Here is an 18,921-nt window from a genome sequence, read left to right as displayed (position 1 = left end):
TTATATCCCCTTGAAAAAGTAGGTGTCCCTGAGGTTGGCAGTCAACTCTTATTGGTGAACGATTCATGAGAAGAATGAATATTCTAATGAGGGGCTGGAGAAGTGACTGATCACTGTGGCTCCCAGACCACTCTCAGCCGCAGACAATCTAGACAAAGATCTAACCACCTGCCTAATCATGCCTCAATCGAGCAAAATGGACCACAATTCACATTAGATTAAATTATTTGTAAGATTTTCTAGCTGACCAGGCAGCAACTCCATATAGATAAGATGGTCTAGGTGGGTGGAATTTTGGAGGAAGATCAGGAAACTCATGGGTAATGAGTTATTTAATAATTATTTCTCTCAGATCAATCATAAGCAGACATTTTTTTGCCTTGTTCAAAGCCAATACATGGAATGTGAAGGAACCAATTTTCAGGAACAAAGACTCAGATTTCGTATTATAAGATGATGAATTTTTTTTTTTTTTTGCCTTTGAAGCTAGAAGGACTAAAGATGAACAAGTTGCCACGGCAGAAGTGAGTGTGTGTTCAGAAGATGCAAGGAGATTATTTCTTGTTCTCTTCTCTGGCAACTTTTAAGTGATAAATATCAGGACTATTGTGAGGCACTGTGGGGTAGAAGACAAGCTGTCTTTATCTCCCATTAAGCTACCATGTGCTCATGAACATAACACCTCTGTTCGTTTCTTATCTTTTCTATTCTTTACTGATTTTAGATGGATGAGAGTCTGGAAATAGAATTGAGCAAGTCTACACTTTGTGATATTTAAATGTTGAGAGAGTCATCAGAAGTTACCTTAGCAATGAAAGTCAGTTACAGAGACCAGTGGTGCAGGCAGCAGCAGCAGTGCAGTTCAATAGCAAGCCAGCCCAGCAAAGCAAAGAGAGCGTCTAGCCCATTTCTAATGTCTCACTGCAAAGGGAAGTTTTGCAATGAGAGAAAATGATTCCTAGGGGCAGGACTCATGAGATACCCTTCACCCCATGTACTCTTTACATATTTACTAGTGTGATAAAGAATTTTGGTCCCATTCTCCCCAGGGACTCTCTGTGTGCCTGTGTGTGTGTGTGTGTGTGTGTGTGTGTGTGTGTGTTTGTGTAAGAGGAGAGTTCCCCCATGTTTGGAGGGGCTTACTTTCTAAACTATTATCTTTGTTACACCTTCTCAGTAAATTTCTTTTTGTTGCTGTTCATTTGTTTCAGTCATGTTCAACTCTTCATGATAACGTTTGAAGTTTTCTTGGCAAAGATACTGGTATGGTTTGCCATTTCCTTCTGTTCATTTTACAGAGAAGGAAAATTAAGCAAGCAGGTTTAAGTGACTTGCCCAGGGTCACATATCCAATAAATGTCTGAATGCAGATTTGAAATCAGGAAGATCAGTCTTCCTGATTCTGAGCCTGTGCTCTGTCCTCTACACCACTTAGCTCCCCAAAATTATTTTAGTAAAAGCTGGTTGATGTCCACTGGTTTGTCAGTATCGGTAAACACACCAATGGGGGTTCATGAGAGACAGAACTGTAATATTACTATCTCCCAATATTGCCTAATGATAAATTCCTGATGGTACAAGTAATTGCCTTCCCTCTAGAATTTAGCCTGTTTGTCAGATAAGGGATTGAGAAAGTAGCCAACAGAGTGCTTTATGTTTATTCCACTTTAGTCACCTAACAATTTGATCATACTCAAATCCTTATTATCTCATAGTAGTGTGTAAAAAAAAAAAATCTCAAATATGAGTCACTTCTCTAGTCATAATCTCTTTACCAAAGCTGAGATTTCCCTCTTTTCAGTTCTATCTCCAATCTCAATTTCACAAGAAACATTTAGTTCTACAAAATGTGAACAACATTCCCTTCAGTAACAAGTGCAGTTTCCTCAAGCTACCATCCCATATCTTATCTTTTGTCCATAGCTTTCTCATGTACAAAACCTTTAACTATTGTTTATATTTCTTCATCAACCATCCATCCTTTCCTGTCATGCTTCTGCCTAGACATCATTGGATGAGAAATACAATTATAATTAATTATACCGAGCCAAGAAGAGGATACTATACAGGATAATGAGACAGGAAAAAGGCCATACAACAAATAGCCTATGGAGCTTCAGAAAATAATTTGTAAATGTATTTGATGACAAATCTAAAGGAGTAAATTATTTTTAATTACATGATTTCAAGAGCATTCAAACCCCTATTAAGCAACTACCTAGGCATATTTTTGGAAAATGCGTAAAATCAGTCTAAGGGGAGCCGTTTTTCACCCTGAAATATTAATTTACAAAATGATCTTAGTACTGCCATTTGATGTGACAATAAATATATAATGAGCAACTATAATGTATAAAAACCCTGAGGGATTTTGTAAAGATGAATAAGACACAGTTCTTGTGCTTAAGAAAAGGATAATCTCAACAGTCCGATAATGGGTATGATGGGTTCACAATATTCGAAATCACGTATTATAAATGTTATCTATGGAGGAAGAACAGAAGGAAAGAACAGAGAAGGCAAGAGGGGAGGTGAGGATCAGCATTCAGTTACTGACTATGACATAATGATGACTGTAACACTGGGCAAACTACTTTACCTCTTGCCCCAGGGAATTTCCCAAGGGCTTAAATTGTAACTCAAGGATTTAATAGCATTGGAAATGGGACTTTCTGACCATACCAATCAAATCACAAGTGTATTATCTCTCTCTCTCTCTCTCTCTCTCTCTCTCTCTCTCTCTCTCTCTCTCTCTCTCAATGTCTCTCTTCCATCAATCCATACACATGTGTATCAGGTTTAAAAAGGACTTTCAATATTCACAGTTGATTATACAAATGTTTATGCATTGTAAGAATATGAACAAAGTGTCAGAGGGAAGGATAAAGGAAAGAGAGAGATTGACACAATGTTCCTGCTAAATATGTGGAAAATTCCACCATCTCTATTTCTATATATGAGAATACTGAATCATAATAAAAGTGACTTCCCTGAAAGTCATATGGTAAGGCTATGGAATAGCTCAGAATAGAACCTAGGTCTTATGATTTTCAATCCATGTTTTTTGACAATGTGATTCATCAGTGAAGAAAAATAAATTCAAGGAAAATTATGTTGACTTTGAGTCAAAATCATTTTTACTCCTTAAAGTAACCACATCAAGGTAAGACATTTTATCAATGGAAAAAAGAAGGTTCTAAGCTAACAGTGTGACTTGCTAACACTTCAATACCTACATGAAGCTTTTGCTGAGGAGTTACTTAAGCTCAAAAAGGAAGCTAAAAGTAGAAAGTACTATAGGTCGGATGTATTTAACCTCAGCTTTCTTTTTGTATTTTCACATTTCAATGCATTTATCCATTTTACTTTTTTAACATTCACTCGAGCAGCATTTAGAGTTCAAAATTTTCTCCCCATTCCTCCTTTTCTCCCACTCCATTATGATATGTATTGTCTTTACTTCTTCCCCCTATTTGTCCTCTGTTCTATCATCACCCCCTTCTCTTTTCTCCTTTCCTTTTTATTTTTATATAGGGTAAGCTAGATTTCTGTACCCCATTGCCTATATATCTCGTTTTGCATTTGCACGAAAAACAACTTTAACACTCTTTTTTTTAAACTTCGAGTTCTAAATTCTTTACCTTCTTCCCTCCCCACCCACCCTCATTGAGAGGGCAAGCAATTTAATATAGGTTGTACATGTGTAGTTATGCAAAACACTTCCATAATAGCCATGCTGTGAAAGACCAACTATATTTCTCTCCCACACCCCCATTATTCTATTCTTTCCTTTGACCCTGTCTTTTCTCAAAGGTGTTTGCTTCTGATTACGTTCTCCTCAAATCTGTGCTCCCTTCTATTACCCACCCCATTCTCTATCCCTTTCTCCCTACTTTCCTGTAGAATAAGACAGATTTCCATACCCAATTGAGTGTGTATGTTATTCCTTCCTTAAGCCAAATGCAAAGAGAGTAAGGCTCATTCATTCCCTCTCACAACCCCCCTATCCTCCTCCACTGAAAAAGTTTTTTCTTGCCTCTTTTATGTAAGATAATTTACCCCCATTCTAACTCTCCCTTTATCCTTCACCAAGTACATTTCTCTCTCACCCTTTAAATTTATTGTCTTGGTGTTATCCTTTCATATTTAACTCAGACTGTGTCCTCTGTCTATGTGCGTGTGTGCGTGTGTGTATGTGTGTGCATATGTGTGTGTACATACACACACATACACACACATATACATATATAAATTCCCTCCAACTATGCTAATACTGAGAAAGGTCTCAAGAGTTACAAATATCATCTTTCCATGTAGGAATATAAACATTTCAACTTTAAAAAGTCCCTTATGATTTCTCTTTCCTGGTTACCTTTTCATGCTTCTCTTCAGTCTTGTATTTGAAAGTCAATTTTTCTCTTTAGCTCTAACTTCTCAAGAATGCATTAAATTGGGAGCCAAGATTTTGGAGGAGAGAGACCCACATGCTCTAGTTCTTCCCCCATAGCCAATAAAAAACCTGTGAAGAAAGACTCTCAACAAATTCTAGAGCAGCATAAGCCACAGAACAATAGAGTGGAGGAGATTCCAAGTCCAGGGTGACCTGGAAGGCCGATGGGAAAGGTCTGTCTCTGGATGTGGATCAGAGCATGACTCAGCCTTGAATGCGCAGCCCTCAGGAGGTGCAGGACTGGAGCAGGACTCAAAGGCAGAATCCCCAGCAGCAACAGCAGAGGTTCACAGATCCCTTAACCCACAGGAGACAGAGGCACTTCAAAGGTCAGTGAGAGGGCTTTTTCACCTCTGTGACAAGGGAGCAGGGTCCTCCCCTAACCCTGGTCCCAGGTGGGGCAGCAACAGCAGGCAGTAGCAGCTGCAGTGGAGGTTGCCCCTGAAGGCAACAACCAGCATTCATGGTTAGAGCCTCAGCTTAAAACCCCTGGAGAAGTTGAGCAGCTGATCTGAATCTCAGGCCCATGTTGGGCCAAGAAGTAAATTCCTCTCCCTTGATTGTGCCACCATGGAGGAACTGAGATTTAACAAGTCCCCAGAGAATAATCTACTCTTGACAAAGTCCCCAAAAGGTAAGTAACTGGTTGGAAAAATGCCCCCAAAAGGGAAAAAGAATAAGACTATAGAAGATTACTTTCTTGGTGAACATGGATTCTCTCCCATCCTTTCTGATGAGGAAGAACAAGATTTACCATCAGGGGAAGACATAAAAGTCAAAACTTCTGCATCAAAAACCTTCAAAATAAATATGCAATAGTCTCAGGCCACGGAAGAGCTCAAAAAAATTTTGAAAATCTAGAAAGAGAGGTGGAGGAAAAATTGGGAAGAGAAATGAGAGCAATGCAAGAAAATCATGAAAAGCGAGTCAACAGCTTGCTAAAGGAGACCCAAAAATGGTGAAGAAAATAACACCTTTAAAAATAGGCTAACTCAACTGGAAAGAAAGGTCCAAAAAGTCAATGAGGAGAAGAATTATTTAAAAAGCAGAATTAGTCAAATGGAAAAGGAAGTTCAAAAGCTCACTGAAGAAAATAGTTCTTTAAAAATTAGAATGGAACAGAAGGAAGCTAATGACTTTATGAGAACCCAAGAAATTACTAAATAAAACCAAAAGAATGAAAAAATGGAAGATAATGTGAAACATATCACTGGAAAAACAACTTACCTGGAAAATAGATCCAGGAGAGACAACTTAAAAATTATGGGACTACCTGAAAGCCATGATAAAAAAAAAAAGAGTCTAAACATCATCTTTCATGAAATTATCAAGGAAACCTGCTCTGATATTCTAGAATCAGAGGGCAAAATAAATGTTGAAAGAATCCATTGATCATCTCCTGAAAGCGATCCAAAAAGAGAAACTCCTAGGAATATTGTAGCCAAATTCCAGAGTTCCCAGGTCAAGGAGAAAATACTACAAGGAGCTAGAAAGAAACAATTCTAGTATTGTGGAAATACAATCAGGATAACACAAGATCTAGCAGCTTCTACATTAAGGGATCAAAGGCATGGAATATGATATTCCAGAAGTCAAAGGAGATGGGATTAAAACCAAAAGTTACCTACCCAGCAAAATTAAGTATAATATCTCAGGGGAAGAATGGTCATTCATGGAAATAGAAGACTTTCAAGCATTCTTGGTGAAAAGACCAGAGCTGAAAAGAAAATTTGACTTTCAAACACGAGAATCAAGAGAAGAATGAAAAGGTAAACAAGGAAGAGAAATGACAAGGGACTTACTAAATTTGAACTATTTACATTCCTACGTGAAAAGAAAATATTTGTAACTCTTGAAACTTTTTCCCAGTATCTGGATAGTTGGAGGGATTATACACACTCACCCACCCCACCCCCATATACATATATATATATATATATATATATATATATATATGTATATATATATATATATACATATATATATGTGTGTGTGTGTGTGTGTATATATATAAAGAGAGAGAGAGAGAGAGAGAGAGAGACAGAGACAGAGACAGAGAGACAGAGACAGAGACAGAGAGACAGAGGGAGACAGACAGAGACAGACAGACAGACAAGCATAGACAGAGAGACAGAGACAGACAGTACAGGATGAGTTGAATAGGAAGGAATCGTATAAAAAAATTAAATTAAGGGGTGAGAGAGGAATATATTGAAAGGAGAAAGAGAGAAATGGAATAGAGAAAATTATCTCCCACAGAAGAAACAAGAAAAACTTTTCCAAAGGAGGGGAAAAGGGGGGAGGTGAGAGGGAAAAAGTGAAACTTACTCACATCACATTTGGCTCAATGAAGGAATAAAATGCACACTCAATTTGGTATGAAAAACCATCTTACACTAAAGGCAAGTAGGGAACAAGGGGATAAGCAGGGTAGGAGGATGATGGAAGGGAAGGCAAATGGGAAAACAATTAAAAGTAAACACCCTTGTGGAGGGACAAGGTCAAAAGAGAGAATAGAAGAAATGGGAGGACAGGATAGGATGGAGGGAAATGTAGTTAGTCTTACATAATAAGACTATTATGGAAGTCATTTTCAAAACTGCACACACATAGCCTATATTGAATTCCTTTCCTTCTCAGTGGGGATGGTTTGGGAGGGAGGAAGGAAGAGAAGTTGGAACTCAAAGTTTTAGGAAAAAATGTTGATAATTGTTTCTGTGTACAACTAGCTAATAAGAAATACAGGTAATGGGGTACAGAAATTTATCTTGCCCTACAGGACAAGAGAGAAGATGGGGATGAGGGAAGGGAGGGATATTAGAAGAGAGGGCACATTGGTGTAAGGGGCAATCAGAATACATGGCATTTTGTAGGGGCAGGGGAGAGATGGGAAGAAAAGTTGGAATTCAACATTTTGTGGAAATGAATGTTGAAAGCTTAAAATAAATATATATTTTTTAAAAAAGGGTACTAAAGATAACGAATGCATTGAATTCCTCTTCGTCATTAAATGTCCGTTCTCTGCCACATTCCTCAATTAATCACAATAAATTTTGCTTGGTAGGTTTTTTCCTAGCTCCTTTGATCTCTGTAATATCATATTCCAAGCCCTTCAATCCCTTAATACAGAAGCTACTAAATCTTGTGTTATCCTGATTGTGTTTCCACAGTACTTGAATTGTTTCTTTGTGACTGCTTGCAATATTTTCTCCTTGACCTGGAAACTCTTGAATTTGACTACAATATTGCCAGAAGTTTTCATTTTGGGATCTCTTTTAGGAGAAAATCAGTGGATTCTTTCAATTTCTGTTTTCTCCTTTGGTTCCAGAACATCAGGGCAGTTTTCTTTGACAGTTTCTTGAAAGATGATGTCTAGGCTCTTTTTTTGTCATGACTTTCAGGTAGTCCATTAGTTTTTAAATCATCTCTTTGGATTGATTTTCCAGGTCAGTGGTTTTCTCCATGAGATATTTTACATTGTTTACTATTTCTTTTATTCTTTTGATTTTGTTTCATAATTTCTTGATTTCTCATGGAGTCATTAGCTTCCATTTGCTCCATTCCAATTTTTAAGGAATTATTTTCTTCAGTGAGCTTTTGGACCTACTTTTCTTTTTGGCCAACTCTGCTTTTTTAAGGCATTCTTCTCCCCATTGGCTTTTTTTTTTTACCTCTTTGGCCATTTTGTCTAGTATGTTTTAAGGTGTCATTTTCTTTAATATTTTTGAGGATGTCTGCTTTACCAAGCTGTTGATTCATTTTTCATGATTTTCATGCATCACTCTAATTTCTCTTCCTATTTTTTTCAGCTTCTCTTTCTGGATTTTCAAAATCCTTTTTGATCTCTTCATGACCTGAGACCAATTCATATTTTTTTTGGAGGCTTTGGATATAGAACCTTTGACTTTGTTGTTTTCTTCTGAGGATCTGTTTTGATCTTTCTTGTCACTGAAGTAAGATTCTATTGTTGAGTTCCATCTTGCCCCCCCCCCCCCCAATGTTTGCTCATTTTCAAAGTCAATTACTTAAATTTTTAACTCTTTGTTAAGGTAGGGCTCTGCTTCTAGGGTGGAGGGCATACTATCCCAGGCTTAAGAGGTTTTGTGCAGCTGTTTTCAGAGATACTTCTAGGGATCTGTAAGTTTTCAGCTCTTCTAAGATGGTATGAGCTAAGGAGATATGTTTACTGTTCTCCTGGTCAGTGCTCTGGTCTGGGTCCGTGAGTGACCACAAACAATCTTTTCTGCCTCCCTCTCCATTGCTGCTCACAAGTTTCACTGTGTCAGTATTTCTTACCCTAGGAATGTTATTCAGGACTGTGACTCAGATCCAAGTATGGGAAAACAAAGAGAATACTGCCTCAGTGGCAGGAACTAATTCCTGCAATCTCCTTCTAATAAGTTGCTTGATCCCTATAACACCTGCTGACTAAGATCTCTGGAAGCAGCCACAGTCACAATCACTGCCCCAGGATTGTGCTGGAGCCAGGCCTGGTCTGTGATCCTCTCTTACCCAGGTCTGACAGACCTTTCACACTGGCCTTCTAACTTGTCTTTGGTGTTTGTGGATTGAGACATCTGCCTCAGCTGCCAGTGATTCAGTCCCGTGAGGCCTGCTCTGGGTTTGCTGGGGACTGTTCTGTGTCAATGCAGTCCACACTGAACTGTATTTTTCACCCAGTTCAGCACGATACACCTTTCCCATTTACCACTCAGGTTGTCTTGGGCTGGAAATTTGTTTCATTCAGAATTTTTGTGGATCCAGCTGCTCTAGAATTTTTTAAAGTCATGTTTTTACAGGCATTTGGAGGAGTTTGGGGGAAAACTCAAACAAGTCCCTGCTTTTACTCCACCATCTTTAACCTTTCTTTTCTAATAGTGTAAGCTAGGCAAACTTAAAAAGTGAAGACCTATGTCACTAAAAATAAGATGATAACTATGTGACAAAAAATTAAGAGACATAAGAAACTTCTTTTTTATATTTTCTATGCCATTGAAAAATTAAAATAGATGAAAAAAAGATATTGATTGGGAAAGAAAAACACATTGACTATGATATAAATGTATGACTAGAACAAAAAAAAAGATTAAATAAACTATATTTTTTTATTTATTGAGTTTGAGCTGAGCACAAGTCCAAGATTCAGTAAATAATATGAAAGTAAAAGCAGATGGTTGTTTTTAAAGCTGAATTTCAATTATTTTTCCAATAAGCACTTTTAATTTTGTGAGGCTATTCTTAGCGTGATGAAAATAATTTGCTAAAATAGCTTTTGGTATATGAGGATTCTGTGTTTAAGCTTTTCATTTGTAGGGAGGGTGATCATAGTCTCTCAACTCTAGTATTGCTGTGCCCCCCGAGATCCACTCCCAAATTTCTTTGCCCTGCTGCAGACTTGCTCATTCTATATCATTGCACCAAGATAGTTTCTATGCATGAGAAGATTGAGATAAACTCTTTTTTAGCGTATATATATATATATATATATATATATATATACACTCATGTACATATATAGTATATATATATATATATATATATATACTCATGTACATATATAGTATATTATACATATACATGCACACACATATACACATATATAAACATATATACATTCATATATACACACAAATACATATATACATATATACATCTGTATGTATATATATATAATATCATATATATACATCTGTATGTATATATATATCTGTATGTATATATATCTGTGAATCTGGGTCACCTAGGTGGCATAATGGATAGCAAGTTCGGCTTAGAGTCAGAATGACTCCTCTTCCTGAATTCAAATTTGAACTCAAACATTTGCTAGCTGTGTGACCCTGGGCAAGTCAGTTAATTCTGTTTGCCCCAGTTCCTCATCTGCAAAAGGAACTGGGGAAGGAAATGGCAAACCACTCCAATATCTTTGCCAAGAAGATCCCAAATGGGGTCAAGAAGACACAACTGGAACAACTAACAATATCTGTGTACCCATATTCTCCCTGTCTCCCCCCGCCCCTCTATCCAGCTATCTATCCAGCTATCTGTCTATCTCTAAATGTTCCCTGTGAGTTTATATATAGGTTTTTCTGGAGGTTCACACATTCCGGTCTTTAAAAGATGATGACAAAGAAAATCATTTCTGGTTGTCGCATTCTGATTAGTGGAGATGTTTCGCCTGAGGCCCTAAATGTAGTTAGAAGAGAAAATGTCTTCCCCTTTTATTACTAGAGCATGTCAAATGTTTTGAACAACAATTCACCCAATTTTAGACTCTCTAATCGTCTTGTGAATGATATTGTGAAATAAGCAGTATCACTTTTTAAATTTCTCACATTGTATCTGGACCTTGCTTTTGAACTTATTTCAATTCTTTGTATCCTGATGTATTTTTTTGCATATTTGCCCTCCTCTACTCCCCATTGGATGACAAGTTTGTTGAGGACAGGGCCTATGAAATGTTTACCTTCCTACCTCCACCTGCTAGCATACAACTATGTGCAATAGACACAAATAATTCTAGACTGAATTCCATCATTCATGGGAGCTACATTTGCAGAAAAGTTTTAAAGATCTAAGTACTAGAATTAACAAAGCTATACAGAGGTGCTCAGTGATAGCCTTTGAATTAATACGATACTAGATACAGATATTTAGTTCAACACAATAAGCTTCCTACACTGAGCTTTATTGTTCAAATAAAAACTACTGAATTTTAAAATATATTATTTCTAAAAAAACGTTATTCTGAAACTTTGCTTGTGAAAAAAATGATCATGCTACATTATATTCTGAAAAGTTTGTTTTCCCAGATAACAAATTTTTGTATTATTTCTATATCTTGAAGCCTCTCAGTAATGAATTCAGTATGAACTTTATTACATTAGGGGAAAAAAAGTATGTCTGACAAATGATGATGTGGTGGAGGTGTTGCTAGTGATGATGATGATGACGATGATGGTGGTGGTGGTGATGATGATGATGGTGGTAGTTGTGGTGGTGGTCGTGATATTTTGTTCTTATTTAACACTTTATTATTTCTGGCGATTTTCATATCCCATTTCTTTGGGATACCATTTCAGTTAAAGAAGACAAGCTTATGATTAGATATAGCGCTTATCTAAACACCTGAAAATTCTTCCATTATATGCTAATTAGACTTTTTAAAATGCCAAAATCAGTCAGGTCAATCCATCATTATTTGTTTTTCTCTCATAGTTACATGAAAGAACTTTTGCTGGAAAACTATCATTGTCCTCAATGATGTCGACCACAAAATATTAGCTAAGTATTATTGTAAACTGAAGGAAAAAGCATTAGTTTTGGCATTAGATAGTTCAAATTATAGTTATTTAATATATTTATGGTGGGCAACCCTTTTTCCCTTCTGACTAGCTCATCTGTGAAATGAGAAGAGCTGGCCTAGATGAACCTGTAGGCTCCTATCAGATATAGGTTTTCTGCCAGTACAGCTTCAAGTCTCTCTAAGCCTCTTTAAAACATATTACAGATCATGTATCCATTAATACCAAAGCCTGAAGCCTTATTCCAAAATATGGAAGGAATGGGTACTGCTCAATTTCTTTTTCTATTTAGGATGTATCTGAGACTCATGTCCAAAAGTTTTTTTTTTTTTTTTTAGTTACATTGTCAGGATCTAATTTAAAAAAAAAATAATTCAGTAATAAAAGTTCTTTAAATCATAACCATGTTTTTACAAAACCCACCAGACCATCACCAAATGGCAGCAGCAAAAATCTGTGATAAAATGAAAATATTTCAAATTCTTCATGATGTACAAAAATGACTTGGGATGAATACAAATCACTAGAGAGTTATAATTTCATTTAGTTAGAGCAAATGATAAAAATATGTAAAGATCAAGGATTTTTGTAACATGGAATGATTCAAAGATTAAGAGACTACAGAAAAAATAATATTGACGCATGGTTTTTTGTAGAGTACTGTATTTAAAAATGACTAGGTCCTCCATTAAAGTTTCACTCTGATGACTCATTGTGACAAACAGGTGACCCTAGATTCTGAAAGGTTATGCCATAGAGTAAAAGATTCCTTTCCTCTTTCCTTTCTCCCTCCCTTCTTCCTGCTGGTATGGTTTACTCACACTAAGGAAACTGCAGATTCTCAAAGACTAAGTAAAGTGTCCAAAATTCTTTCAATCTATATTTACATTGACCAATGTATTTACCGAAGAGAATTGTAAATGCAGAGGATATCTTTCTACCAAGATTTGATATGCATTTGATATCAATAATTTGTCTGTAATATAATTTGGTTTAATTTTAGAGAATTACATATGCGGCTGACCCAAAAGATGACCCAGAGGAATAAGGTGTTCTTTTTTTCATTTTCAGGTTATAGTTTTAATTCTTTCTGAATAATTCCTACTACTAAATAGCACTAAACAGTACTTCAATAACTTTAGTGAGTTGATTGGCACAGGGAGAATCAGATTTCTGTATTTAATTAGGTAGAACTAAGTGTGTTTTATTTTCTAGTTTCCTATTTTTCTAAATATTGCAAATGATATTCAAATACCAATGGGTTAAATGTCAATAAATTAAAAAACATAAATCTTAACATGAAACCATAATTAAAACTAGTTTCTCTGAAATGTCAAGGCTTTTAGTGACTTCACCACGAATTTAGATACTGCTTCCCAAAAGGAAGAGAAATTATTAGAGTTGCCAATGCTAAATAAATATAAATAAAAATAGCTTCCATAAATAATTATAATATGAGGTATATATGTACATTATATACAATATACATATATAGGAATTATGAATTACAGATAAACACAAGTAGTTTATGAAAAACTTGAAACGCCCATCTTTATGATGAGATTACATTATAATTACCATCTCAAAAGTAGCATCAGTATTTGCAGTGCCATCTAGATCACCTGGTTGTAGAATCTACTTCCCTTGCTCAGTTTCCATCTGCAGATGTATCACCAAGGCAATATTCAGAGCACTGATGGTGACTATGAATATGCTGGCATAGTTCTGAATTGCAAAGTATAACAAACCTTCCATATAGAAGACTGAAGAAAAACATTTATTCAGATACCAGAAAGCCAAATCACAACACCATAAAGTCAAATCCAGCATATTACCAAAGAAAGCCATCATAGTAACCAAGAAGTCTATGCACATTTTCAGGCCTTCCCACAAACTAACTCCCTTAAACAAATCACAAACAAGCTCTCTCTTCTGCTAGCCAACTGCCTTTTCCAGCTCTGATTGCTCTCTAACTTCCTCTCAGCTCTGCTCCAACTCTGCCTCCTTCTGTTCCACCCTTCCTGTTCCACCCTTCCTGCTCCACCCCTTCCTGTTTCATGTGACTTGACTCACGTGACTCAGGGTTCCATGTGACTTAAGCAGATCACATAGATCTATTCATGAATGGGAAAGGTCTTCCCATTTCAATTACCATTACAGCAGTCCTCTATACAACTTCCTCATAAGGAGTCACCAAACGTCTAATAAAAATACAAAAACAAAAACACATCTAATGGTATTAAGCAAGAGGAATAAGTTTGATTATTCTGATTGTGGTCATATACATACCTTATACTTAAAGAATTTATATGGCGCTGAATCATTTGTACCCATCTTTTAAACCAAAGGATTGTCTTTGTCAGTCCTTTGCTACCTGTGACCATTTTCATCATTCTATTGCTAGATTAATTCTTAATATAGCTTCCTCACATCTGTTCCATATAAACGGAGAAAGAAAATATCCTGGGGAAAAAATAAAATATTTTGTGACAATTGAACAATCTCATCATGATAATGGAGAGGAATATTTTTTCTGTCAAGGCACCAAATATTGTTCTAATGCCATGATAGGAATAATTCAGCTTCCAAAGGAGTTATATTTATTTCAGAGTAAAACCTGGTGACATTTCTTTGAAGTACTTTTAGCTGTCCAAATAAAAAAAATGACATTTGTTAATTTCTTAGTTACTAAACCACTGCATTAAAATATTGCAGCTTTCAGGGGATTGCTCAGGGTCTTAAGTACCCTGATTCAACATTGAGATAAGAGCATGATACTAAAGACTATGAAACTTTCTCGCACTTTCATTTCAATATTCAGTCATGGGTCCCTGGGAATGGAATGTCCTTGAAGTTAGGAAGCCTCAAGTAACTGCTGCTGTAGGCATTTTGTTCCTGAGTGTATTTACACTTGTGGGCATGTCCTCATATTAAAATTACAGGGACTGGGATGTAGCAATATTCATTTATTTTATCTGTTAGTAAGGATTTCCAAAATGTTGTTGGGAGCTCTCATGATTAAAGACATTCTTTGAAGAGCTGATTCATTCTCCTGCTTCTGAGTGTTCAGATACACCCAGAAACGAACACTGAAAATTAAATGGAATGCATTTGGAATCAAGAATCCCAAATATATCTGGTTTCATTTTTCCATCTTTGACAAACATTTGGTCTTACTTATAGCTAAAAAAAAGAAATGCAAGGAAACAATGATAAAAGGAGATAGACTGCTCAGTTTGGTATAGAAGAGGTGATTGATTTCCTGTTAATAACTTTGTTACAGTTTAAACTTTACATTTTAATGAGAAAATCAATTTAACAGTTTTAGATTTTTTTAATTTAACAATGAAAGAAAAGTATACTTTACAGTTTTAATAACTCAAGTTTCTATGTCAAAATTTCCTGTGGCAATGTAGGAACCACAAATATGCAGGCCAAGGATTTTGGAAGTAGGGAAACTATGATTCATTATTAAGAGAGTCTCTAAGATTAAGAAATAATGCCTTATCAAGTTGAATATGGATATCCATTAAGAGATGGAAAAAATAAAATCTAGGACATGGCAAACTATAATACATGTCAAAGGCCAAGACCCTAGTATGAAACAATGTCCATAGCTTGGTATTAAGATAAACTAGTAATTAATTTAGGGTATTCAGAAGTTATGTGACCAACAATTAATTGAGTAGATGCTTGCCAATGCAGAATCAACAATTCACAAAATTAGCTTCCCTAACTCCATTAATTGTGCAAAGTTCTCTTAAAAAAATGATACAATCTAAATTTTATGTGATATTAGGTTCTTGAGAACAGTCATAAAATGATTTTCATCATTCAATTTGAATCAAAATTTGAATCACAATTTAGATAATATTTTCAGTTGAGTGTTAGCACAATAACTTAGAGGATATGGAGATTACTTTGACTAACTTAACCAATTTTTTTTTTTTTTTTGCAGATGCTAAATAGCGGAGTAGGAATTTAAAGCCATGTCTTCTATTTCCATATTCAGAGATCTTGCCATTCTGCCTCCAAAATCTTTTCCCACTTGTGACCCTTTTTCACATTTTGGCAGTGTTTGTTGGTGTTGTGTGGGTGCGATGGCATGTGCAGCACCAAGTGCACGTGTTGTATGTTCAGAACCAATAACTATTGCCAAATTTTTCATGAAACCCCCCCCCCCCGGCCATGGAGTCATGACCCACATTTCAGGAGGATTGTTAAAGGACAACTTGTTAGACCACTAGTTCTTCTCTGACAGAAATGACTAATTAAGCCACATACACACACACAGATAACTATAATGGAACAGAAGAGGGAAACTCCTAAACAGGTAAATTTAAGTTTTAACTACTTCATTAGAATTTATAGCTACTCAGTAAAAATAGTAAACAATAATAACAAAAAAGAGATATTTAAGACAACAACCAAAGTTTTACCTTTACTGATGCTTCTGTACTATTCGTATGATTTTAATAAATGAACATTACAACACGAGTATCTATGACAAGCTGTGATTCTACTATTCCCATACTATTCCAACCTGGCTCTTTGACTAAACAGTGTCACTTTTAGCAAATATGGTGATGCAAAAAGCTCTAGCCAAATCGAATTTCATTTAGAAACATCTACCAAGGCTGAAAATAAAGTATTTATTAGGCATGTAATTCAGGTGGACCTGGAGATTCAAAGATGGTCATATAAGACAGTTTCTGAGCTCAAAGAATTTAGTTTGTAATATAGGAGATAACACATAAAGGGAAGCTAGAAAGATGTAGAGATGAAAATTTTTCCGGAAGTGGTGTGGAGACCTTCTTCTGGGAAAACAAAAAGTAAAAAGTCACTTGTCACAGCTCAGCATCTCAGGGTCAAAGCTCAAGCTTATGGTAGGTTGAGGATGAGGAAGGTAAAGAGAATGACTGGAGTGAAGTTGTTTTGAAGAAGTATACCATTTGGAAGAAAGATTCAACCAAAGGAAGGGAATATACATTTATATATATATATATATATATATATATATATATATATATATATATACATATATATATATATATATATATATATATATATATATATATATATATATATATACATATATATATATATATATATATATATATAGGCAGGGGCCCTAAAACCAGCATGATATTTTCTGTGACACAAATATCAATTAAATATAACAATGTAGAAAGAAAAAAATGTAATCTACAAAACCTTTCAATAGGAAAATAATGTTTTAATGCTAAAAAGAGAGAGAATAGAGAAAGAAAAATAAAGTTAAACACTTTAAATTATATGGATGTTAAAATATTGTCTAAATATCAGTACAAGCCAGAGCAATATCTTCACAAAAATGTTCACAATAATCAGGTGAGAATATACCAGGAATTTTGGGTTGGTTCAATTTTAGAACTTTGAACATAACAGACTGCATAAAGCAACAACAATAAAATTTATGATCCTAACAATGCAAAAAAGGGTGTACTTTTTTGAAAAGACAGTGCACTCATTATTAAAACACTCATTATTTAAAAATTTATAATTAACCAAAATATTTAAAAAGCATGAAAATAAATGAACTTTATCTTGACATGTTAGACATCATCTACCTTAAACCAAGAGCTAGCATGATATGTAATGGAGAAATACTTGAGACCTTTCCAACAAGATCAGGGGCAAAACAAAGATATCTTGTCTTGGTTATTATTTTTGCATAGTTCTAGAAATGCTATAAATATCAATAAAATGGGAAAAATTAATTGAATGAACAAACCTAGGCAAAGAAAACATTACTTTCAGATAACGTGATGGTTTATAGAACTTTAAAAGTTCAATTAAAATTTGATTAAAATAATAATATTGGTAAAGTATAGTAGCATGGTAAAAACAAGAACAATCACACAATTATCAGATTTTCATTAGTTTAGCGAAACCCAGCAGGAGGAGATAGAAAAAGAAATTCTATTCAAAATAACTATAAAATATCTAAGAGTTAATCTATCATGATATACTCAGGATTTATACAAGTTCAATTACAGAATACTCCTTAGAGAAATGTTTCAAATAATTGAAGAAATATTAACTGTATTTTTTAGCTCAAAACAAGATAACTAAAATAAATTAATCTAATTAATTAATCCACAGATTTAGTACAACATACATTGTTCCCTGGGAATTATATGACAAAAAATCAAATGAATGATAAAAATATCAATTGAAAGGGGGAAATAATTTGAAGGAAAACATGAAGAAAGTAGTAATAAAAGAAACTTAGATGTAACAACTCTCAAATCATACTATCAATAAATCATTATCAAAACATTATTAAAAACAAATAATTTGGATTAACTTAACACATTAGTTTAGCAAGTCTTACAAGCAATTGAACTTCATAGAATTTTATCATAAAAAAATTAAAAGCATCGAGTAAGGATTCATTATTTGTTAAAAACTGATAAGAAAAGCAATTTTAGCCAAAATTAGGTTTCAACTAATATTTTATACCCTTTGCCACAATTAATTGTAAGTGGATGTATAACCTTAACCTTCATGGTCATATCTTCAAAAACTGTATAAAAGCAGAGAAAGATAATTTTTCCAGTTGTATATGTGGCAAAAATAATATCTAAATAATAAATTAATATAAATATATGCTGGGGATGGAAGCTCAATTCCATGTGGACAGTCTCGGGCGGGTAAAGGTGGGAACTTCTAAATCTTAGAGTTCTCACGAGGCCCCCCATAAACACCAGGGAATCGAGGAGTGAGACCGAGCAATGTCGTGTATTTCCGCCTCTTCCTGTGAGAAACGTGATGGGAGAGAGCTCTCCCCGCCCTCGAGATTGTCCCGGATCTGGGCACACCTATTGTTATCTAACAGGCACGGTATTCAGGTGCAAACTATGCGGCTGGAGAGCTTAATTAGGATCAGGAAAGCCTGAAAGTGCTCTTAGCTCGGGAGGGGCCCTGACCAACAGAAGGCCTCTCCTCCCTTTCCCTCTCTTCGCTCTTCCCTCCCCCTCTCTCCCCACTTACACTTCTGCTTCCAATCTCTTATTGTAAGATCTTTGCCTCCTTGGGAGATTTCTCTCTCCCTCCTAAGGAAGAATTCCCCTACACTTGTAACCAGAACCCTGAATAAAAGCTTAACCCTTGTTCGACTCTGGGAGG

Source organism: Notamacropus eugenii, chromosome 4 (genome assembly GCF_028372415.1).
Source record: "Notamacropus eugenii isolate mMacEug1 chromosome 4, mMacEug1.pri_v2, whole genome shotgun sequence".
NCBI classification, from domain to species: Eukaryota; Metazoa; Chordata; class Mammalia; order Diprotodontia; family Macropodidae; genus Notamacropus; species Notamacropus eugenii.
The sequence above is the reverse complement of the archived record's forward strand: the minus strand, read 5'-3'. Positions refer to the sequence as shown.